Source organism: Mirounga leonina, unplaced genomic scaffold, assembly GCF_011800145.1.
Source record: "Mirounga leonina isolate KUSES-001 unplaced genomic scaffold, KU_Mleo_1.0 Mir_175, whole genome shotgun sequence".
Classification (NCBI taxonomy): domain Eukaryota; kingdom Metazoa; phylum Chordata; class Mammalia; order Carnivora; family Phocidae; genus Mirounga; species Mirounga leonina.
Window position 1 is genome coordinate 6,169,077 of NW_023270453.1, and position 24,482 is coordinate 6,193,558.

General features: G+C 41.6%; 1 protein-coding gene and 1 long non-coding RNA gene across 6 annotated transcripts in view; one reads left to right on the forward strand and one right to left on the reverse strand.

Moving 5' to 3' along the window:
- PTER (phosphotriesterase related) overlaps positions 1–10,068 on the reverse strand; it is a 71,906-nt gene extending 61,838 nt beyond the window's left edge. Inside the window, exons 1-3 of one of the 5 annotated variants that reach the window (XM_035021550.1) lie at positions 9,957–10,051; positions 8,840–8,928; positions 8,673–8,728 (exon numbers count right to left, since the gene is read on the reverse strand). The gene's annotated coding sequence lies outside the window, so the exon portion shown is untranslated. Of the gene's footprint in view, positions 1–8,672; positions 8,929–9,942 lie in introns of all 5 variants that reach the window. The other 4 variants (XM_035021549.1, XM_035021551.1, XM_035021547.1 and 1 more) reach the window with 4 other exon arrangements.
- Positions 10,069–10,268: 200 nt separating this feature from the next.
- LOC118021542 lies at positions 10,269–22,420 on the forward strand. The gene is made up of 3 exons (XR_004682217.1): positions 10,269–10,381; positions 19,631–19,695; positions 21,605–22,420. It is a non-coding gene; the product is annotated as an uncharacterized LOC118021542 (long non-coding RNA).
- Positions 22,421–24,482: the final 2,062 nt, after the last annotated feature.

Below are 24,482 nucleotides of genomic sequence, written 5' to 3' on the forward strand. Positions count from 1 at the left end.
TTTTATGGATATTATTGTTTAGGATGAAGCTGAAGTAAAAAAATGGGTTAGTTTAAAGAAAAACATTAAGTAATTAGAAAAGGTAGTACCTGGGCATAACAAACATGCTTTATTTTATTTTTTTAAAGATTTTATTTATTTACTTGAGAGAGAGAGAGAGAGCACAAGTGGTGTGGAGGGGCAGTGGGAGAGGAAGAAGCAGACTCCCCACTGAGCAGGAAACCCAAAGAGGGGCTCGATCCCAGGACCGACTGAGCCACCCAGGCGCCCTGGAAACATGCTTTAAAAATGATAGGAGAATGAATCAAATTTGACCGATTTGATAAATATTAATGAGTGATGAATTCTTTCATTCTGATAAATATTATGCTGAATTTGTGAAAATTAAAAGGCATTTAACATCTCTACAATATCTTGTAACACATTTATTTTCTCTGGTCTATGAAAGAGCTAACTCCTGTTCTGGGGGTAACATTCTCCTAACTCATCAGAAATATAATCATGACTTCTAATTAGGCAGAGAAAGCTGTCATCCAATTTTAACTCTCAGACCTTTTTGTTGGTCCTATAATTGTTGACATCATTTTAAATGATGTTGATTTAAAGATATGAATATGATGTATGGTGTCAGGGCACCTGGGAGGCTCAGTTGGTTGGGCATCTGCCTTCGGCTCAGGTCATGATCCCAGGGTTCTGGGATCGAGCCCCACATCGGGCTCCCTGCTCAGCGGGGAGTCTGCTTCTCCCTCTCCCTCTGCCACACTCCCTCTCAATTAAATAAATAAAATCTTTAAAAAAATATGATAATATGGTGTCAAGAATATAGATGGAGACATTATGGTCAGACACGGTACAGCTACTGAGGAAGTTCTCCAACTTTAATAGAATAAAACTCTGAAGTTGACTACATCATTCTTTGTATAGAAAAACGACATATAGATAAAGAAACTTTCCTTTCTGCTAATGCTATAAAAATCATTACATTATATAAGAATAATTAATGAAAACTTATTTTACCGAGATATTCCTAACACAAAGATAAAAGTAAATAAGTGAAAACAGGTTCACAAAAAACTACATCATCCCTACATAATGCATTGTGCAAATTCCATATAAAAAAACCTTTTACAACTCTGATTTAGTCTATCAAAAAGCAAAGGAATTTAGAAATTAATCCTTTTGACGTCACCGTAGCAAGAATAAGTAGTAGCAAAGGTCCAGGAAGTGTCCCTAATGCTGGAAACTGTATATGTTCTTTTATACATTTTAAATCTAACAATTAAATGAAATTCAATAGACAACAAATAAACTATATAGAATCTTCACAAAGATCATTTTAAACCTGGATCTCTTAGCCTGAAATATTTTGGTCTTTCTACTGAAATACACTGATAAACAAAAAGTGAAAAAAGAATGCGTGGGAGGAATGAATTATATCAAAAAGGGAAAACGGGGCAGTGCAGGTTACAGGAAACTCCGCCCCCCCACCCCCCGGAACACCCACCAGATCAAATATGGCTGTAAGGTCAAAGGCTCAGTAATGTCAGTGCTAAAAACAGCAGATTCTTTACTTCTTATACCCTAAGCTGCTCCAAAGTATTTATACAGGACAAAGAGGAACACCTTGAAGATGCACCTCTCTGAATGAGAACATGGTGGGGGGTGCGGCAAGTTCAAAGAAACCCAGAAGCCAAAGGGAATCAATGTCAGGTCTTTGACTTATGCAGAAATGTGAGTAAGACTCGAGAGAGAATGGCCCAGGTCAGTCCCTCATCCTACCTGTGGAAGCTTCGGGAACTTGGATGGGCAATGGCAGTGACAGGATGGAGACAGGGCTTTGGAGTAACAGTCCTCGAAGTGAACTCAGCAGAGATGTTTTCTTGCCTAGTGGCAACCTGGAAAGACCCTTCCTGCAGTAGCAGAGGACATTTTTTATAGAAAGTACTAGGCAGAAGGCATTCGCCAGGCATGGTGCATTGGAAGCCAGCACCCTCTTCTTGAATTCGCGTGTGAAATGGACTTGTGCAACTGTAAATGGAAAGTGTCTGAAGTTAAAGACTCAACTTGGAGAAAATGCAGCCTGAGCAGCTCTATGACTGGTAGAAAGGCAGACTCATGAAGTGATAGATATGCCATACGCCAGGGAGTGATAAATAAAAACGTGTCAAATAATCTAGGTCAAAATTAGCAAAGACTCTCTTGTAGCCTTTCTGGATAAGGGTATCAACAATACTTTTCTATGGAGTGACTGGTAGTAAAAACCACACTCTACTTACACATGTATTGTCTTACATATGCACACATACCTCATTATTCAAATGTAATTTCTCCCTGAAAACATGATGGGTACCAAATTTTGCATTGCAGGAGGTTATGTATTACATTCTTTTTTTTTTTTTTTTTAGTTATTTCATTTAAACTTTTTAATGTCGGCATTTTCAAAAGCTTGCATATGTGGAAAGAATAGTATAATGAAACTCTAGGTATCTATCACCCAACTTCAACAATAGATTCCAACAAAAGAAGTTTTTAAGGGGAAAATTAATGTTTCACAGCTCATTCAAAACCACCAACCAGTTATTCCAAATATTACTAATATACTCTTATGACCCATATAACAATCTTCTAAGGATTTCTGGCAATTAATTAACTGCAAAAGACATTTTTTAGAATTAAAAAAAAAACCCACAATTATTCTATTCTGAAGGCACACTGTAAAGCTTTCCAGAAACAACTCTAGGACCCACGGTAGATGTAGACAGGTGATAGTCAAACTGAGGTACTGGATGCTTTCACATTCCCAATATTTTTTCAAATGTAAGAGCTTTACTACCTTCTTATGCTCATCGTCTCTCTTAGACATTTTCAGTTGATGACATGAAGGCAACAAGGCACAACACATTTAACAATGTGAGCACAAGATGTTGCCCTTTAGGGGGGAGATCGGAGCTATAGGACCACAGCGTCCTCTACGTCCTGTTGCCCTTTTTGATGGCACAATATGTGGACTGATATTAGCAAGTTGTTGGTTCAAAGAGGAAATTCTGAGGAAAAATATTGGTGAGTTATAACAAATATTTGGATGGTGGTAGTTCAGATGGCAAGGTATATTTAATTATGTATACTTTATGGTTAACCGCTTAATAAAGTACATAGGATTCATGTAATCATGTTGCTACAATTTTTATCTAATTACTTCACTGTTTTAAGTCACAAGCATAAAGCTCTCCTCCAAGTAATGTTAAGAAGTTCCTAAGCTGAGTAGACCCTCCAAAGACTTGTAGTCATCACTTGGTTGCTCAAATTTTATAATCAATGAAAATAACTCCAAAAATGGTAGTTTCCACAGACCATTATTATTACAGTTCAGTAGCATGGACTGAATTGTGTCCCCCGCACCCTATATGTTGGAGTCTTAACCTCCAGTACCTCAGCATGTAACTGGGTATGGACATAGGGCCTTTAAAGAGGTAATTACATTAACTACTTTATGTAGTTATGAGCAGGGATTAGGAAACATAGACAAAGGGAAGACCGTGGGAGGACACACGGAGGAGCCAGCTACCGGCAAGCCAAGAGAGGCCTCAGAAGAGACCATATCTACCAACACTTTGATCTTGGTCTTTCAGCTTCCAGAACTGTGAGAAAATAAATATCTGTTGTCTAAGTCACCCAGCTGGTGATATTTTGTTATGGCAACCCTAGCAAACTAATGCCATCAGTAATGGAGGTCGCCTAATCCAAGCTACAGAGGTGGCCTTTAATTACACCTGGGGGGATCTGGGTCTACAGAGTAGAAACTTTGTTGAAAGGACTGGCCAGGCATGTATGATTCAATCTGATGCTTTGTGACAAATTTTGATGACAATCAGGTGTATGAACGCGGAGTTATTTATTTCAGTTATTTGTCAGGGTAAAATATAGGAGGCTTGCTGAAAAGTTAAGCAGATACCACACAAAGATGTTTTAGCAGGTGTATCATGTGAAATACCCCTGAACTGGGGGCTGGGCTTTATATTTCCTCCAAACCTTAGAGAGCAAGACTAATAACATTGAACTTTTCAGATATATAATGAATATAATAGATAAGACATGTAGAAATGTGACATTATAGGGCACCTGGGTGGCTCAGTTGGTTAAGCGACTGCCTTCGGCTCAGGTCATGATCCTGGAGTCCCGGGATCGAGTCCCGCATCGGGCTCCCTGCTCGGCAGGGAGTCTGCTTCTCCCTCTGACCCTCCTCCCTCTCATGCTCTCTGTCTCTCATTCTCTCTCTCGCAAAAAAAGAAAGTCTTAAAAAAAAAAAAAATTAAAAAAAAAAAAGAAATGTGACATTATAAACATGATAACTTGAGTTTATGAAAATAATTTAAATATTTCAAAAATCAGGGGGCACCTGCGTGGCTCAGTCAGTTAAGCATCTGACTCTTGATTTTGGCTCAGGTCATGATCTCAGGGTCGTGAGTTCAAGTCCCACATCCGGCTCCACACCAGGCGTGGAGCCTGCTTAAGATTCTCTCTCTCTTCGTCTCCCTCTGCCCCTGGCCCAGGCTCTCTCTCTCTCAAAAAAAAAATCAAAAATCAGTACATATATAATTTTGAAAATAGTAAGCAATATTAAGAAATCATTGTCACTACACAGTAATACTAAGGGGTTTTTGGTTGCAGTGGACTTGGAATTACACAAAGGAGCATTATATTCACAACAATATTTACCAATATTCTCCTCAGAGTTCTTTTCAAACACTAAATAATTACCCAATTAAGCCACTGAAAGATAAGCTGTTATTACTCTGGATTTAGTGAAAAGGACTAATAATTACTATTTTAACAATTTCTGTGAAGAAAGTCTCAATGTTTACCGAACACAACTGTGAGAACACCCCATCCATTTAGCAAGTAGGGAACAGAAAAAAAACAAAAGGTTGATTAGTTAAGTGAGTTCAGGGAAAGACAGAGTTGATTAAGAACTAAGAACCATGACCGTGAAAACAGAGAACTTAATATGCAAAGCAATGACCAAAATTGGCAGAAGGCTATTTATGAATCCTGCCAATATTCAATGTTGCAGACTGACAATGGAGAATCTGTGGTCATGCCCTCAACAACATAATTCATCACATTAGTGCTTGGGGCAGTCATGTCCAAGCAATTTATCATCATCATATCACTCGTCTGAGTAAGAGAGGGGGAGAACTTTGATTGTTAACCTCTAGGGAGAATGGATTTATAGCCAACATCCCTAAGAATGCAGCACGGCTCTGCCCAAAGCAAAATGTTCCCTGCTTCGCTTCTGTTTAACTCAGAGTAGAAGTGTGAACACATTGCCTCTGGGACATTGAGAGCAAAACCTAGGTCTAATGCTCTTAGCTCAAAAATAAGATAGCCAGGAAACCATATTTAAAATCATCAAAGCTGCTTTAAAAAATGCCTATGGATGACACATTTCAAATGTCCTTTGGTGACAAGATCATTTCTGAAATGCATCCATGGATAATCACATTTGGGAAGAATCACCATCATCATCATCTTTTTTTTTTTTAAGATTTAATTTATTTATTGGAGAGAGAGAGCATGAGCAGGGGGAGGGCAGAGGGAAAGGGAGAAGCAGACTTCCCGCTCAGCAGGGAGCCCGACGTGGGGCTCGATCCCAGGACCCCAGGATCATGACCTGAGCCGAAGACAGATGCTTACCTGACTGAGCCACCCAGGCGCCCCAGCATTGAGCCTTTCTGTATTTTACATTTTAACAATGGCTGCCCTTACAGGATGTAATTAAACACCTAAATGCCATTTTGCCCCCTTTGATTAAAATCATGAAGCTGAGTTAAGCATGTGGAAACAAGTATGCTGTCTCCCCAACAGCAAGGGGAGCATTACTCACTATATAGCAAAAGCCTTCTACAGCACCTTCCCTCTTAGGCTTCCATGGTGTCTGGTAAACTGGAGATCAGTAATCCCTGGACGCATGTGGCTCAGCTCTTACCTGAGTCCATTAGTCAGGATAGGCTAGTTTCTGCTGTGGTAACAAACAAATCAACCAAATCTTGGGGCGTAAACACAACAAAAGCTTATTTCTAGCTCTCACTACATGCCTAACACAGGTCAACAGGGGCACTGCTCCACGTCCTCCTGTCATGTCCAAGATGACAGAACAGCCACTACCTGGAAAATTGGTTGGTCACTGTGGCAGAGGGAAAGAAAGTGTGACAGATCTCTCAGCTCAGACTGGCTCTTAAAGCATCTACCCAGAAATGACATGTCACTCCACTTACATTTCATTGGCCAAAGCAAGTCATATGGCCATACCTCGCCGGAAAGGGACAGAGAGATGGATATGACTCGTGACTCCCATGCAGAGCAGGCAGAAGCATGTGGACTCAGGCAGATGCTGCTTCATGAATGGGCACTCAGAACCACCGAGCAGTTTAGGCCAGGTGGCCAGGTGGGAGCAGGCATTTTATTTTTCTCCTTCTTCCTTTTTTTTTTTTTTTTTTTTTTTAAGTGAGGGAGGATGTCTATGAATGAGAGGCTTTTTTTTTAAAAAAATGAAAATCTTTTTAGAAAAACTTGGACTACTGAAAATATACCCTAGAGAACATTTGGTGCGTGAAAAATATATTCAACCATCTTAGGTCCTTCTATTAACAGTGAAGTTCATAGGGCTACTGAGCAGGACACAAGGAATTAATTTTCCCATTGTTATTGGATGGCTCACTGGGCTATTTAAGACATTTGAGGAGAAAGACTCCTCATATGGTAAACGCTCTAAAGCGTATGGAAGGAAGAACGGGCATTTTCCAAGGTTGGTAGTTCTTCCTATGTTATACAGTTCATTATTTTGTCTTCAAGCTTAATTCCGAGAGTAACCTCTAAAATTCTTACATAGGGGCTCTCTACCAACTATAATACTAGACCAAGAGGACACTGAGGATGTAGATGTAGATTGCTCAAGCCTAAATGTCCTAACCTATATATGTGTTCTCCTTTCTTTTGTTTTTATCTGGGTTAAAATTTAACTACTCACACTTCAAACTATCTTAAATTGCATTTTTTTTAAGAAACTCTTTTCACTTCAGCCATATTCAAGTTATTTTCTGCCCTACATGGAGAAGGGGAAACTTGTCCAGTGAAATCTGACCTTCAGTTCAGTCATGCCCAGAACACACACTGTGCTGGTTCTCTTCCCACCTCACTGGCCATCCTCCTTTGCTGGTTCTTCCTCCACTGACCTCTAAGCATTGGGCTCTTGGGTACTAGGTCCAGGTTCCTCTGCCCTTCTCTACCTATATTCTCTCCCCGGGTCCTGTTATACACTTCCAACAGCTTCATATATATGATCAACGACTCCCCAGTAATTATCTGTAGCCCAGATCTCTCCGTGAGCTGCAGTAAAATATACCCACCAGCCTATATGACATTTTATAGACCTTGAACATCTCATAGACCTTGGGGTAAGGCAGATGCTACAATGGCACCCAAAAACTCCATCCTTCCTGGTATTCACACCCCTGTATTGTTCCCCTCCCCCCCAACACACACACACTGCACCTGGGTTGGTCTTTGTAATCAACAGCAAACAACAGAAGTGACAGTATGCTACTTCTGAGATCAGGGGTTTTTTTAAAAAAAAGACCGGCTTCTACCTTGGGTTCTCTTTCTCTCTTGGAACATTTGCCCTGGGGGAAGCCACATCATGAGTAGCCCTATGGAGAGGTCCATGTGGTAAGGAACTAAAGTCTCTGGCCAGCAGCCAGCTGAAATCTGTCAACAGCCATGTGAAGAAGCTAAGAAGCAGAACTTACGGCTCCAGTCAAGCCTTGAGATGAGCATAGCCCCGGCTGATGGGTTGACTGTAACATTATGAGAGACTCGGAGCCAGAACAAACCCAACCATGCCATGCCCAAATTCCAGACCCACAGAAACTGAAATAACAAATGGCTGTTGTTTTAATCCGCTAAATTTTAGGGTAATTTTTTAAATGTGGTAATAGGTAACTATTCCACACATCAGAGATTTAATATGCACCAAATGGAAATTTACATCTCCCCTACCCCAATTCCCAATTTGTTCTTTCCCTAGCCTTCCTCTTCTTAATTAACATCTACATTTGCCCAGTTTCTGAGCCAGCATCTTGAGAATCATCCTTGGCTTCTCCTTATCTTTCACTACCACCTCCCATTCATCAGCAAGTTCTATAGAATCAAAATCCAAAGCATTTATCAAATCCATCCTTACAACAAAATGGATTAAGAGCCCACTTTGCATAAGGCACAGCATCAGGTGCTGGAGAAACAGCAATAAATAAAACATGCCAACCCTGCCCTCATGTAGTTGACATTCTTACAGGAAGGAGTAAAGGATTCATAAAATATATAGTATGTCATATGGGAATAAGTTGTATGCCAGAGAACTAAAGGAATGGAAGGATGGGAATGCCAGGGGGTTCGAGGGGTGTTAGAATGTTATTTTAAATATGGTTGTTAGGAAGGCCCTACTGGTAAAGTGGCAGTTGAAGATTCCACATTCCCTAGCTCTACCGCTGCTACCCGAGCCTGAGTTACCACCATCTTTTGTTTGGGCTACATCATAGCCACCTCCATGGCACTCCCCTGCCCACAACCCTTCAGGGGCTTTCCATTGCTGTTAGATGAAAATCTGGAGAGCTCACCAGGCTGCTCTACTCTACCAGAGTACCTTTAGTTCCTGTAGGACAGGGGCAGACTTCTGAAAAACACAAATACAGGGTGGCTAAGTGTTAGGAGCAGAGGTTTTGGAGTTAGACATGAATTCTTTTCCAAACTTTCCGACAGTGTGGGTTACCCTTCTGAGCCTTACCTTCCTCCTCTGTAACACGAGAACTGTCCTAGAGCAGTGTTAGGGTGCATAGAGCTCAAAGAAGACCCCTGGTGATTTGCTTTTACTAACTGGCATAAATAAATAAATAAATAAATAAATAAATAAATAAATAAATAAATAAATAAATAAATGGGGGGGTATTCCTATTATGACTCTGAGATCAAGGAATGGAAATAAAATGCATTTTGCTATTTTATGCCCCAAATCTATATTACAGATATTTTAGTAACTTTTATAACAATAAGACAACATCTAGCCTCCACAAATGAAAAACATAATTTCATAAAGTAGCACGCTGTGAATTTTGTGTTCGATTTATCCTCTTCAAAATTAAGTTGCTGTCTTGCTATCAAGTGCAAGTTGTCTAATCTCTTTTTCCTTGCAGTGCGCACGGAGATTTTAAGGGGAGTTAGTTATTTCCGGAATTACATCAGGCCTTTAGGATAACTGCTGTACACCCCTGCTACGAAGCTCTCCTCTCTAAGTGTGTCCCCCTCGGAGGTGTCACTGCACCCGAGGCGTCTTCACAAATATCACAAAACTGCGGCTGTAAATACCGCGCTCTTATGCACAAGGCAGGCGCACCTAAGTGTGTTTGGAGTATCTTTATGATAGAAGAACCATGAGACGGTAAAATAAAGGACAAGGCCGAGGCCCAAGGCTGAGAGGTATGACTTCAAAGCTTATCAAAGGAGAATGAATATGCAAGAGAAGCCCCCAGCCCAGCGCAGCTGCCGGAGGACAATTTCGGCGCATTTCTGTCCAGCAACGCTGAGCTCGCGCCACGCTGGGCCCTCGGGCCTCGCTCCGCGCGGCACTCTCGGCCTCAGGTTTCAAAGCCAGGCTTCGCTGGACTTTAGACTTTGGGGCTACCAGCTGCTTCTAAGCCCAGGCCCGCCTCCTGGGCTTCGCGCGGCCTCGCGATCCCCGTCTTTGCAGCTTCCCCTGCGCATCTGGGGAAACGCAGCAGCTTGCCAAAGCGCGGCTGCTTTAAACCTCCCTTCCCCAGGGGGACCTCTGCGGGGGCTCTCCGCAGGGATTATTAACGCGAAAGGACCCGGCCGTAGCGGCTCCCCGCGGACCTCGCTCTTCCTACCCTGCCCACAGCTCCAGCGCCCGCTCCGGCTCCCGCGCACCTTCCCTCCGCTCGCCGCGCGCAGCCTTCTCCCCCGGGACCCTCAGCAGGGCCAGCTTGCAGGACCTTTAAGGTCTCCCCACTCCCCTCCCACTTCGCCCTCGGGCCTAGTCTATTCCCCGCCCCGGGGTCGCTGAGCCAAGTTCTGCTGGGCCCGGGCCACGCCCCACCCAGCCCTAGGTCACGCCCTGCGTGATGCTGCGCCCCATCTGGCCCTACGCCACGCCCAGCGGGGCCCAGGACCCGCCCAGCCCGCCTCCAGGCCAAGTCCGCGAGGTGTCAGGCTGGTGGCCTGCCCTAACCTTGGAGCGGGCAAAGAGCTGGTAGCTGCAGGATCCGTTCAGCGGCTGAGCTGGGAGCCCACTTTCTCTGCGTAAGAGTCTATTGTAGGTACCCCCCAAATGTCCTGGCAGGAAAAGGACTAGGGGCTAGATCCCCCAAGGGGAAAGGAAGCGGCTGCATTTTCCCAGGATCGCACGTCTTACAGAAAAGCCTGGAACATGGAGGCTTTAGTAGCGATTTTAGCTTTCTCCAAGGATTACTAATCAGAGGGGTGCACTGGCAATTTAATATCTCGAACAGGATTTGGATCATCATTCTGAATACAAAGCAACTTTGGGTTTGTTTCTCCACTGTTTCATGTCCCTGGGCCTGAGGTTTCTCATCTTTACAGAGTCTGTAGGGAATAGTAGCGCTTGAACTGGCCTTAGCACTTCCTATAGCAGCTGGCTTAGTGAAAGTGAGGGCCTCTGTCCACAAAAACAGCGCTAGGAACAGTTGTCGTGATACAGAGTAATTCCTTTAAGTAGTACACTGTATTCAATTCATTTTATCCCGAATTCTGGGAAAGAGGATGGGGACTCAAATGGGAAGAATCTCCAGGTATCATTTGAAAGGAAGGTAAACCTTTAATGATGATGATGATGATGATAATGGATAGAGTTTCCTGAGGCCAATGCTGCTACTCTAGGTGATGCGTATATGTTATCTTGCTTAATTTTTAGAACAACCTACATGTGGTAGGATCATTGTCTCCTCCAATTCCAGATGAGGAAACAGATCCAGAGAGAGAAGTACCTTGTGCCTGGCCAGGACTAGAACCCACTTCGGTCGATGTCAGTACACCACACCTTCTTAGTTGAGAGCAGGGCACTTTGATAGGAGGCTTGGTAATCAATTGATTTATTTAATCAGAAAAAGAAGAGAAAAGGAAATGAAGTTGTGTGTGTGTGTGTGTGTGTGTGTTCATTTTTTAAGGAGGGTAAAACTATGAGAAGTTGCTTGGTAAAGGCTAGGCAGGGAGACAGAACTGAAGGAGAGCAATGGTCCTTAAGGATGGCGGATCCTCAAATCCTAGGAACAGGGAAGGGGATAAAAATAGGGTCCGACAGGAGGAGAGACAAGAATAAATGTAGAGGTTAAGAACTCTGGAGGGATGAGTATTGAGAGCTGTATATCACTAGAGAGCTGTATATCGCTGGGGCTCATACTGAGATTATATAATGAAGAGATGGATCGAGGGAAGCTTCTAGAGTGATTTCGGTGCTGGCTAACACTTTGATTGTTCATGCTGCAACCATGAAGCCGTATAAATGTGTACCTGACAATAGTTGTGGAGAGACCTAAAAGTCCATTATTTATTATGCTACGCATTTTGCTAGTCCGTACTGCCGGATGTGAAATTAGACGCAAGATCCATGTTTAAAAATGATGTCAGCTTTTCTTTATGGAAGTTACTAAATTCTCCACTGCTCCTGTTGCACCCATTGGTGCAAGATTTGTGATAGATTTCACATGCAGGCTCTTACTTTCTTTGGCTTTACTCCTTAAAAGATAGTGTTCAAGAGAAACTAGTCTACATTTTATTTCTCTTTGAAAGAAATACCTTCAAAGAAACTTCAAATTAATAATGTAGGTGTCTTAGAGCAGGAGCTTTATGAAACTATTGTGAGCACGTGTGCTCAAACAAGGGGAGAGAAATCCATGCAAATCCAGTGTACCACAGTGAAAAATGTTGGTGGCATATGGTATTGGTGGCATGGAGTATATACTGTATAATTCCATTTCACATCGTAAGTGATTTAAACACTACTGTTGGTTAAGCACCAAATGCTATTTTACTGAAAAATAATTAAAATAAGCATTCTCCAGTACTGGCCCCCAATATCCGCTAGCCCTGGGGATACGCAGACAAGAACGGATAAAAGGGGTCTTTTATGATGTTCTGCCATCAAGAATGATAATCTGGTATCAAACCTTGTGCCCAACTTCATTTTTCAGCCTTTCGTCCTGGAAAAGCTGAACTTGGGGATATTTTTTGAAACCTAGAATATCAATGTACTGCTATACGCCTGTGATGAAATAGCCAAGTTAAAAATCATATTATTAAGGAACCAAAGGTTTCCAAATCAATCTGTCAGAGAAGGATTTAGTTCAAATGTGCTCTCATTTCCACAGTACCTGCTTTTCATTTTTATAGTATCTTTGAATTTTGACAGCACTTGTACTCAGAAACCTGAAATTGGCAGAGAGAATGAAATCAAAACCAAACATCCAAAACCCCTCGCTGTTTGGATGAAACTTCTGGAAAGCACTCAGGTTTTCATCACTCTAGTTAGTTGTTTTAAATATTTACACAAAAATAATCTGTGGGGAAAAAAAATCCCAAGAGGTCAAAATATGAAGTAATCCAGATAATTATCAGATGAGCTGCAGACACAAAGCACAGATGACGATATCAGTTTGTAAATGGTGGGCTGTCAGGTTTTCATTGTTAATTGGAAGTTAAAATTGACAGTGCTGCAGAGATTTTCTTGGTTTAATTTTTAGTCGTAGTATGATAAACTAGTCCCATCATTTCCAGGAAATCTATTAGATACCAATGTCACAAGAGGGCTAGGACAGAGCCTTCAACACACGTTTTCGATCAAATTCCTCTTCTTTATGCCTCCCAGAGAATACAACTAATTACTCAGTATTTTTTATCACTTCACTTAAAGGCAAAGGAAAAATGAAATTAAAACTTTTCTAGTTCTTACAGAGCTATATTGAAAACAGATAGTCCCCCAGTTTGGGAAACTTTTTAATGGGGACTGTACCTTTACAAATGAGTCATTTACAACCTTTTGTTGAAGCCAATTACAAGTTTGTCTCCAGAGCTGTTCTGACTTTCACAGCCACTGTGGAAAACAGTAGAGCAGTTCCCTAAAAAATTAAACACAGAATTACTTAATGATCCAGCAACTCCACTTCTGGGTATATAGCCCCAAAAGGGTGAAAGCAGGGACTTGAACAGATATTTGTACACCTGTGTTCATAACAGCATTACTCACAATAGACAAAAGGTGGCAACAAGCCAAGGGCCCATTAGCGGATGAATGGATAAACAAAATGTGGTAGATGCATACAATGGAGTGTTATTCAGCTTTAAAGGGAATGTTGATAATGCTACAATACGGATGATGAGCTTTGAAGGCATTATGCTAAGTGAAATAAACCAGACGCAAAAGGACACATGCTGTATGATTTCACTTACAGGAAATGCCTAAAAATGGTCAAATTCATAAAGACACACAGTAGAATGGTTCTTCCCAGAGGCTGGGGGGAGGGAGAATGAGGAGTTAAGTGTTTAATGGGTACAGAGTTTCGATGTGTGGAGGTGGACAGTGGTGACAGTTGCCCAGCAGTGTGAGAGTGCTGAATGTGGTTGAACTCTACACTTAAAAACAGTTAAAATGTTAAACTTTATTTTATGAATATTTTATCATCATAAAAAAATTTTGCCCTTAGCTGCTTGTAAATAACTTGTAAAAAGCGGACATGAATTTAGAACCTGTTACTCTCACTAGATTGGCTAGTATACATAAGAGGTCATAATTTTCAATTATATTATCATTAATTAAAAAAATACTTTTTAAATTGACCCTATTATTTGTTCTTGCCTAGCAGATTTGGCATCTGTGGCAGAGACTCAATTTTATTTGGCGGCTAGGTGCTCACGAAAGCTATTTCCTCCTTCTCCTGGGCACATAGCTCTGCTACTTCCCAGCCTCCCTTGCAGTCAGGTGTGGTCTACCACTGGGTGCCAGCCAATGGGATATGGTAGAAGTGACACCCAGAGGGCCCATCTGAAAACCTCCCACCCACCCAGCATCCTCCACTCTTTCTCCATTCATGGGTAGGATGGAGAGAATGCCTAGAACCTGGAAAATGGAACCATAGGACAGAAGCAGGCTGTATTTGAACGGACGTGGAGCAGAACGCCCGCCTACCAACCCTAACTGTGAGAAAATGTGATTGAAAAATTTACTCTTATTGTCTTAAGCCACTGAGATGTGGGGATCATTTGTTACAGCAGATCGTCGACCCTAATTAATATGGTATTGTCCTGGTAAGAGGACTGGGTGGTTCCGGATGCCACTTGAAAACCACCGACCTTTAGCCAGCTAATATTAATAACTAATATTAAATGGCTTCCCAAATCCTTGGGAGAATTATTTAAGTGTTAGAGGCATCTGTTAGCACAAAATAATGCGATTATTGATCTCTAATAAATACAGTGTTGAGAGCTAAGTGAAACAGAATGAAATTAAACCCAAAAAAGTCAGCAGGGAAGCTATTCATTAACTGTAAGCCCAGGCATATGTGTCTGTGAAGAATACCAAATAGTCGTTGTCTCTGTGTTGAAAAACAAAGCAATGTGGACTTGAAGCAAATGTTAAAGCGATGGCTTGAATTTATAATTCAAATAATTCTACTGTTTTCTCTTTAAGTAATATGGATAATTTCCTTGTTATCATTTCAGGATATTTTTTTGATTATGTGTGTGTGTGATTTTTTCCCCTCGCAAAATTAATTTAAATTGCTCCTCAGAGACCTGGTTGGAATAATGGTTTGCAATATTTTGTACTATGTGAGGAACACAGCCTTTGCAACCTTAGCTCTTAAAGAATTCTTCTGTGTGAATAGTTGGCTTGATTGTGTCACTTAGTAAATATTAAGAGAAGTAACAATATACTGGGATATCTAAAATTGTAGGAGGGTATATAAAAACCATGTTGTAGCTAAAATAATCAGAGAGAAGAGTTTGCTTCAATCTTCCAGGTAGAATGGGGGTGGGAATCAGGGACAAATCTCCTGACAGAGGGTGCCAGACAAAGCTACATTCTCAGCAAACAAGGGGAACCAGGCAGCACCGACAGGTACCTTCAGACGTAGCTCCAGAGTCTGAAAGACCTGACTTCAGTTCCTGGCTCCTTGACTTTCAGGCTGTGGGACCTCTTAATTTCCCTGAGTCATGGGAAATGAAAATACTATTACCTGTGAAATGAAAATACTATGACCTGTCTCTGGCAGCTTGCTGGCTGTCCTGAAAATATGTTCTTTGCTTTCACACTAATAATTCCCCAGGATTCATGGCCACCCTCTTCAAGATACACCCATCGCAGCCTCTCTGAAAGCTAAGCATAGCCACGTGACTTAGCAGGTTTGATACGTGCTCCATCTGGCTGGGAGGTGATAGGAATTGAAGGGGCTGTCTTGGGACCAGAGATAGAATTTGTATGTTGAGGATGGAAGAAAACCTTCATAGGGTTTTTGTGTGGGTTAAGTGTGAGGGCTCTGCGAGTGTCTTATCTGGAGTCTTCAGAACAGTGCTGGGGGAGGGTGCTAGGCAGGAGGTGTGATGAGGGTTTAGGTACAGAGAAGTCAGATATAGGAATAGAACAAAGTCAACAGCGTGAGAAGAGTAGGTGGGCCTCAGGGTGTAGCACTCTAAGGATTTCACCCCTGTGGAGACCCCAGGGTCCAGAAGGTCAGGAGAAGGGATCTGATACCCAGGCTGGGGGCAAGAAAATCAAGTATCAGAGCTGCAGGCAATTCCTAAATCAAGGACTTAGGAATATTGGTCAGTGTGGTGGTGCTGGTAATAATACTACTAATAATAACAACAAATAGCATTTTTTACATTTATGACAATCTGTGTGCCAGTCTCTATTCTAGTAGCCCTTTGTCAACATTTTTAAGATTTTATATTTACATAATCCCCCATTTTACAGATGTGAAAACTGAGGCTCAGAGATGTGAATTCTTTTTGCTCAAGGTTTCATAGCTGATAAAGGGCTAACCTGAGATGTAAATCTAGGACTGGTTGACTCCAAAACCCAAATGCTAAGAAATAATGACCCAGTAATCGAAGTTAAGTGCTTAACACAGGACATAGCAAAGGGATCAAGAAACATTTGCTATGGGATGCCTGGGTGGCTCATTCAGTTAAGCGTCTGCCTGCGGCTCAGGTCATGATCCCAGTGTCCTGGGATTGAGTCCCACATCGGGCTCCTTGCTCAGCAGGGAGCCTGCTTCTCCCTCTGCCTGCTCCCCCTGCTAATGCTGTCTCTCTCTCTCTCTCTGACAAATAAATAAATAAATAAAATCTCAAAAAAAAAAAAAGAAATGTTAGCTGTTATGATCTAGACAAGAGAGTGAGTATCTGGCACACATCAGCAGGAGCAAGATTGGACCTAAGCCGGAAACTCCGTGAGGCCAGGCTCCTTGTATACTGTGTGTGTGTGTGTGTGTGTGTGTGTGTGTGTGTGTGTGTGTGTGTAGCAGAGGTGGGACAACATAGGAGGTGTTGGGCTGGTGAATCTCACTGAAAAGTAAAGAACTGGGAAGTCAGGGAGCAAAATAGTTCCTGACTCCCTGCATTCTTCTTTATCTTCAATTGTGTAAAGAAGGAACCAGATGCTTTGAGAACAGGGAAGCTGGAAGGCAGGCTAACACTTTCCTGTATTGTCACAGAATCAGATTTTTAGAGTCAGAAGAAGATCTTAAAAACAATCTAGTATCCAACTCTCTTCTCTCAGAAAGAGGCAAAGGACATTTGCTGGGATTTTTAAAAATCACCAACCACTGAGAAATAAGCAAACTCAAAAGGGCTTTTAACTCAAAGAATCTGAGGTCCCAGAGAAAGGTTTTAACTTCAGAGAAACAGAGTGAGTGAGTCAGAAAGCACTCCCATCATCATGGCATATGTGTGAGATTAAGGTTAGAATTTGTGTTAATAGTAACAGATGTAATAGGAAAACATCTATATTAGATTTTGGCATTCTTTTCTTAAAGTTCCTTAAAATAGAGCATTTTATTATTCTGATGTTTTCATGGTAATAGGATGTGAAGATTATGTGGTCATTTTAATACAGAACTATCTTAACGTTAGGTGCATAAATTTGTGGAAGCTTTAACAGATAGTCCTATTTGAATATCAGGTACATGGTATTTTTTATAATTTTTTTTAGAGAGGGAGGGAGGGGCAGAGGAAGAGGGAGAGGGAGAGGGAGAGAGAATCTTAAGCAGGCTCCATACTCAGGGCAGAGCCCACCCTAGGGCTTGATCTCAATACCCTGAGATCATGACCTGAGCCAAAATCAAGAGTTGGATGCTTAGCGGACTGAGCCACCCAGGCACCCCCCAGGCACATGGTATTTTTAATTGATACAGAAGAATATATTCAATGAACGTTATGGATATAAAATAAATAAACATCTGTAAACCCACCACCCAACACTACCAATACCATAGACACCCCAAGCACTCTCTCCTCTCTGGTCTCATTGCCCGCCCACCCCTACCCCCTCCAGAGGCAGCCACTCTCCTACTATTAAGACATCCAGTAGTATTTCAATATTTCAGGCAGCACCATATCCTGGATGCAGGATTCCAAAGAGTAGGGAAAGTATTACTGTTACAAATCAGACTTGCAAAGTGACAGCAAATGCCATACTTCTTAACACAGTTTTGCCAAATTTAACTTGTCTTGAAAATTACCTAATGATAGTACTTCTCGGAGACACAAAAAATAAGGTAGAAGTGACTTATAAAACTTCTCTCACAACAGAATTAAGCACATAGGATGCTAGTTAAATTCCACAACAAATGAATAAATTTGACTTGGTCTCAGCCTTACAATAAGGGATTACAATTCCCCCAAGGAATAATGTCTACAACAGGTACATATTGAGAAGACTTTTTTTTTTTTTAAGATTTTATTTATTTATTTGACAGAGAGAGAGAGACAGTGAGAGAGGGAACACAAGCAGGGGGAGCAGGAGAGGGAGAAGCAGGCTCCTGGCCTAGCAGGGAGCCCAATGCGGGGCTCGATCCCAGGACCCTGGAACCATGACCTGAGCCGAAGGCAGACACTTAATGACGGAGCCACCCAGGCACCCCAATATTGAGAAGACGATTTTAACGTTAATATTCAAAATCCTATAATGTTCAGAGCATGAGTATACAGACAGAGGCTTAACAAAGTCATAAAATATGTATTTGTGAAAAAGGCTATATTGTACTTGGCAGATTCGGGGTGAAGAGGAAGGCCCCCTGGCTTGCTCCTCTTCTTAAATCAGGGATCCGAAGCATTTCCTGGTGAGACACTGTGACACTTCTCACAAAGACCCCCCCCTTTATCTGTGTGGTGTGGGGCGAGGAAATGATGCGGGGAGCAGTGTAAGTTGGTAGCATTAGGGCTGGCCTTACGGGCCTCCCTGCTAGAATTAGGACTGGGGCAGATCTGGAGAGCCTGAGCCTGGAGGGGCACCCGGAAGGACTCACTTCCAAGGCAGATCGTGCTGGACCTTGGTCAACTTCACAGTGTCCCAGGAATACCACCGATGGTAGGGACTCCATCTCCACTCTGCTTGGCCTGTCCCTACTAAACATTCTGACCCGGTCATTAAACAGAAAGAAACCTGGTAACCAGAGCCCTGGAGCCAATGATTATTTGAAATAGGAAGGCACGTGACTTTGTCAGCCAGTGGAGTAGAGAAGACCATGCAAGGAACTGCTGGCTTCGTTTTTGCCCAAAACAAACAAAAGGCGACGATGTTAACTAACTTGCTTCGCTATTTTGATTGCAGCAGTGTTTGGTATCATTGATCTGACCCGTCATGTTGGCGGTATCTTACTTTGCAACCAATCTTGGTGCGTTTCTAGGCGCCTTTGGTTGTGTGCTCTGGAAACAATGTTCAGTCATAGCACTGGCCAGGCTTTCAGACCAGAGATGCCGGTGGACATCTGTTTATGCTGGGCTTAGTTTAAAAGCAGCCATGTGCAACTGAGACTGTGCCATAAAATTCCTCTACCTGATCAGCAGAGTGGATAGAAGTCCCTTTGCCTTGTCTGGGAGCTGTTTCTTGCCTGTGAATTGCATGAAAACCTAGTCTGACTCTTCATTGCTCATGCCTGACTTCGCAGATGCACCTGCCCTGAGTCATTCCTGTGGCTCAGATTCGTGATCCTCAACCAGCTTTATTTGAAAATGACTTTGTAATGGGGGGGGGCAGGGGGATAGACAGAAAGGTAGAGAAGAAAAAAGGTGGAAGATACAGGATTTGAGATTAATCAAGGACTTAAAAGGACAAGCTATTCTTAACTCACATCACTGATTATGGTCATAGAAAACAACATACTATTTTTTTTAACATCAGACAAATTCAGTATTTTAAAATAAATCATGTAGGAATAAGATGTCACTTAGACCTCTCAGAGGTGGGATTATTACTTTCCTTCTGGCATCAGTGAAGTCATGGAAATGTTTATTTCCCTAATTTTTTTGCTTGCCTTCTTTCCTCTTTCAGATAACAAGACAGCCTGACTTAAATCAGCATAAAAAATATTTCTGTCAGCATTCAGAGAACATGGGGTAAGTGGAAAAGGAGAGTAGTTATGTCAGCCTGCACTTTTAACCTAAGCCTAGATGCCAAGAGCTGCACTAAATTTAAAAAAAGACAGAACTTGCAGGCCGTCACTCTAATTAACAGTTGATATAGTACAAATATCTTAGCACATCACATAGCAGGCAGATTGGGCCTTTTGACAGGCGGTAGAAATCTCACATGAAAATATTTCATTGAATGTGAGTATTAAGGTGGAATACATGACTTGAAGTAGGAAGAAGGGAAAAAACCCCTCCTGCTGTGGCAAGACACGTTTTTCCTTCAGTTGGGAAAGGATCAGTTCAAAGTAACAGTCCGCACATGTATCATGTCTTCATTGAATTACGGTGCTGACGTGCTCTTCTCCCAAAATAGAACCTCTGTCACCACTTTTGAACCATATTCAGCTATAATGAGAGGCAATGCACAAAAGTTGCTTTTAGGTTCAAGTGAAGCCCTAATTCTTTGAGATATCTGAGAACTTTAATTTTAAAATTGACTAAAACTTCACTTTGCAGGAGAAATTAATATCTCATGCAGGAGAAATTAATATCCCTAGGAGTAGAATCTAAAACTCTCATCACAAGAATACATGCAAAATTGTGGGGTTTTTTTCTAGCTTTGCTGTATATACACTTTTAACTCATGCCCTTATTTTTTTTCTATTATCTTTTTTAAAAAACTAATTCCAGTGAAGTTAACATACAGTGTTGCATCAGTTTTGGGTGTACAATATAGTGATTCAACACTTCCACACATCACTCGGTGCTCATCACAACAAGTGCCCTCCTTCATCCCCATCACCTGTTTCCCCTACCACCCTCCCCACCCACCTCCCCTCTGGTAACCATGTTTCTTCTCTATATTAAGAGTCTGGTTTTTGGTTTGTCTCTTTTTTTCCCCTTAGTTCCTTTGTTTTGCTTCTTAAATTCGATGTATGAGTGAAATCCTATATATGGTTCTGAGTGATGGTTTTAAAAGAGTGAAATGAACCCATTTTCCATAAAACAAAGGAGTTTGAATGTATCTGGTGTTCAGAGCACTGGAGGGTCACACTATATTGTATGTTAGGCATTAACTTTGCATTGCTGGAGGCCTCCCCCATTTTGCACACCGTAATCATACTCCTGTATGTTTGACAGCAGAAAGAATGACATTTGGAGGACTCTGAAACAGGGCGGGCTGTAATGGCTGGCTGCCCCTGGAAATAAGAAATAGTGAATTTTTCTCCTGGTTAAAGTAGTCTGAACCAAAAGATTTCCATGAACAAAAATTGCCTTTAATGCCTCTGTCCATTTCCCCTGTTCACTTCCATTCTGGTCTGTTTGGTGATTCTCTCATGTTCTCTGGACTCCCCATTATGCGCTCTCTCCTCGTTCTGAGAGGGGTAGTAATTCTTAGTCTGCTACACTTGAGTCCACCTGCCAGGCAATCCTCCTCACCCCCACCATCCCCCTCCAACACTCATTCTCTTTCATGTTCAAACGTACATCCCTTGTGGCTGCAAGTTTCTCTTCTCTGAAGCTACTTGTTTTGATGGAAAAAAACAAAAAGCCATGCTCAAGTATTCATGAATGATAATAAGTTCATGACTTGTCCATCTTGTTAGGACATTTGCATACTATTGGGGGTCTTCTGGGAAAGATGCATTTTCTAATCTTAGAAAAACCTAAAAATTTGGTAAGATATATTGTTTAAAAAAAGGGTCTCTTATGGCCAATCAAGTTTGGAAAAACCCCATATGTATAGTCTGTTATTGGAGATTCATAACACTTTGTAGTTTTTCCAAGCACAGGTAAGTTCTACAGTAAAGAGAGCTATTTGTTTAAACCTGAGATTTTCCCCAAATTTATGAGCACTAATGAACATATCTGTCTGTATGGTTTTTTTTCTTAGTATAACAACTATTAATGCTCCATGGAGAATGCACTTAGAGATATACTTCATTATTCCAAAGTAGGGATTTGTCCAATGGTGTGAATTTCAGATACAGTGGTGGCACCTTGAGTAAGCATTTTGGAGTTTTAGATTGTCTTTCAATTCTTCTAAAGTCACACTGTGTGATAGTCGTCTCCTCCACCTATGAGTATTTGACTTTCTTATCCAGTTCACTGTAATGTGTGATCACTTCCGGTTGTAAGTTTATGTAAACGAATCATTCACCTGTTCTTGACGTCGTCATTGAGGTTGAAGTTCTCTTCAGCAGCTCGTTCAAAAGCAGCGCGTATTGCTTCCCACAAAGAAAGTGTGTATTTTCTGTCTACAAACAAAGGCCTTATCTTGATTCTTCCCACCAAATTTCGACATTTCTCTCCACCTGGCAGAGGGAGTCTGTGATATTAAGGGTCGTTGCTGCGAGCGCGTAATTCCCACAACATCAAATCCTGCAGGACCAGCGATTGATCGTTGTCGTCATGCAGAAAACTGAGACAGATGTTTCGCTGGCCATGCGTTTGTACTATCCCATCAGCAACTCTGGACTGTACTCCAACTCTTTACCTCGGGGATTCGTGTCACCTGGTGAAGCCAAACCTTCTTGACGATGTCTTCAATCATTTCCTTCCTCTATAAGTTAAGTTGGAGGGACGTTGGAAAGAGGAACATTAAGGGAAGCATAAATGCTCTCATTGGAAGCTACTGTAGGATTCAGAATTTCTTGTTGAAAAGTCAGTGGAATGCATGGCTTTGTAAAGAAAATAATGCTCTAAGAATTTACTGGAAAAAAAGGAAGATTTGTCCATTAAAGCTTCATTTGATAATTTATAGGGGAAGATGTTCTCCAAAAGCAGATCAAAGCTAAAACAAATTAAAAACAAACAAGAATTGGAGAAAAAGATATATTAGAATCTTAGTTTGTCCTAAAACAATGAAAAAAGGTGTATTTGTTTACATTTCCTTAGCTTTATTTATTTTTTTGTAAGATTTTATTTATTTATTGAGAGAGAGTGAGCCTGAGCCGGGGGGGGGGGTGTGGGGGGGGAAGGGAGGGGCTGGGAGAGAGGGAGAAGGAGACTCCCCACTGAGCAGGGCACCCTAGCAGGGCTCAATCCCTGGACCGAGGGATCACAACCTGAGCCAAAGGCAGATACTTAACCAACTGAGCCATCCAGTTGCCCTACATTTCCTTAACTTTAACATGATTTCTAAAAAATATGGCTCAGAGATTTCAAACATGACTCATGAAAGCAGATTAGAGAAAATGCTTAATTTTTAAAAATGTAGCTTAAAAAATTTAATTTTACATATAAATTTAAAAATGTATAGTACTTGGGGCGCCTGGGTGGCTCAGTCATTAAGCATCTGCCTTCAGCTCAGGTCATGATCCCAGGGTCCTGGGATCGAGCCCTACATCAGGATCCCTGCTCCGCGGGAAGCCTCCTTCTCCCTCTCCCTCTCCCCCTGTTTGTGTTCCCTCCCTTGCTGCGTCTCTCTCTGTCAAATAAATAAAATCTTTAAAAAAAAAAATGTATAGTACTCAACTAACCGATAGCTTTGATGAATTCCTCTGAGTCTCAGTTTACCCCTCTGTAAAAGGGATTATAGACTGGACATATAATTTCATGGGTTATAAGAATGTGAAAGTATTTTATAACAAAAATACTAAGCAGATAAAGTTACTATCATGATAATTCAAATTGCTTTTAAGGGAAATTTCTAAGAAAGCAAGCTATTCTATTTAGAAGAACATGATAAGACAAAACCACATTCCCATGCCAGCACATTTCAATCCATCCAGTGCCTTCTACATATAGTCTAGGTGCTTTTCCAACTGCTATTTTTTCACTGGGTCTCAAGGCAAGTGAGAGCTCACTTGAGCCCTTTAAAAGGGGAAATCTCAGTTTTCTACACTACTCTGGGTCCTCTAGACATCAGCCCTGTTGGTTTTCCAAGCCAGACATTTTGGGGGCTCATGTCTCCAATGCAGATCCCAGGAGTTGGGGTACCTCATGTGGGTTACCAAACCCTGTTGTGTGTTGCCACTCCAGGGCTGGGGTTTTTGGTGAGACCATTATCTCCATCTCTCCTGCCTGTCTGGATGTGGTTTTTCTACCCTTTGTTGTGGAGAAGCAATTCATCTAGTTTTCAGATATTTTTCAGAGCTGGAGCTGTGGATTTGGTTTGTCCGTGGGAGGACGTGAGTTCAGGATCTTCCTACACTGCTGACTTGCAGAAGTCTCTGACCCCACTGCAGCATTCTTTCCAAGAACCGAGACATGGAAACAGCCTAAGTGTCCACCAACAGATAAATGGATAAAGAAAATGTGGTATATATAAAATGAAATGTTATTCAGCTGCACAAGAGAAGGAAATCTTGCCATTTGCAACGACACGGAGGGAACTTGAGGGCATTATGCTAAGTGAAATGAGACAGACAAATACCATATGATCTCACTTATATGTGGAATCTAAAAAATAAAACCAAATGAGCTCATAAATACAGAGAACAGATTGGTGGTTGCTAGAGGCTGTGGCGTAGGGGGTGGGCAAAATGGGTGCAGGTGGTCAAAAGGTACAACTTTCCAGTTATAAAATAAGTAAATCATGGGGATCTAATGTATGGCATGTTTACTATAATTGATAATACTATACTGCATATTTGCACGTTGCTAAGAGAGTAGATCTTAAAATTTCTCATCACAGGAAAAAAATTCTGTAACTATGTGTTTATGGGTGTTAACTAGACCTATTCGGTGATCATTTCACAATGTATACAAATATCGACCCTTTACATAGTACACCTGAAACTAATATAATGCTATATGTCAATTATACC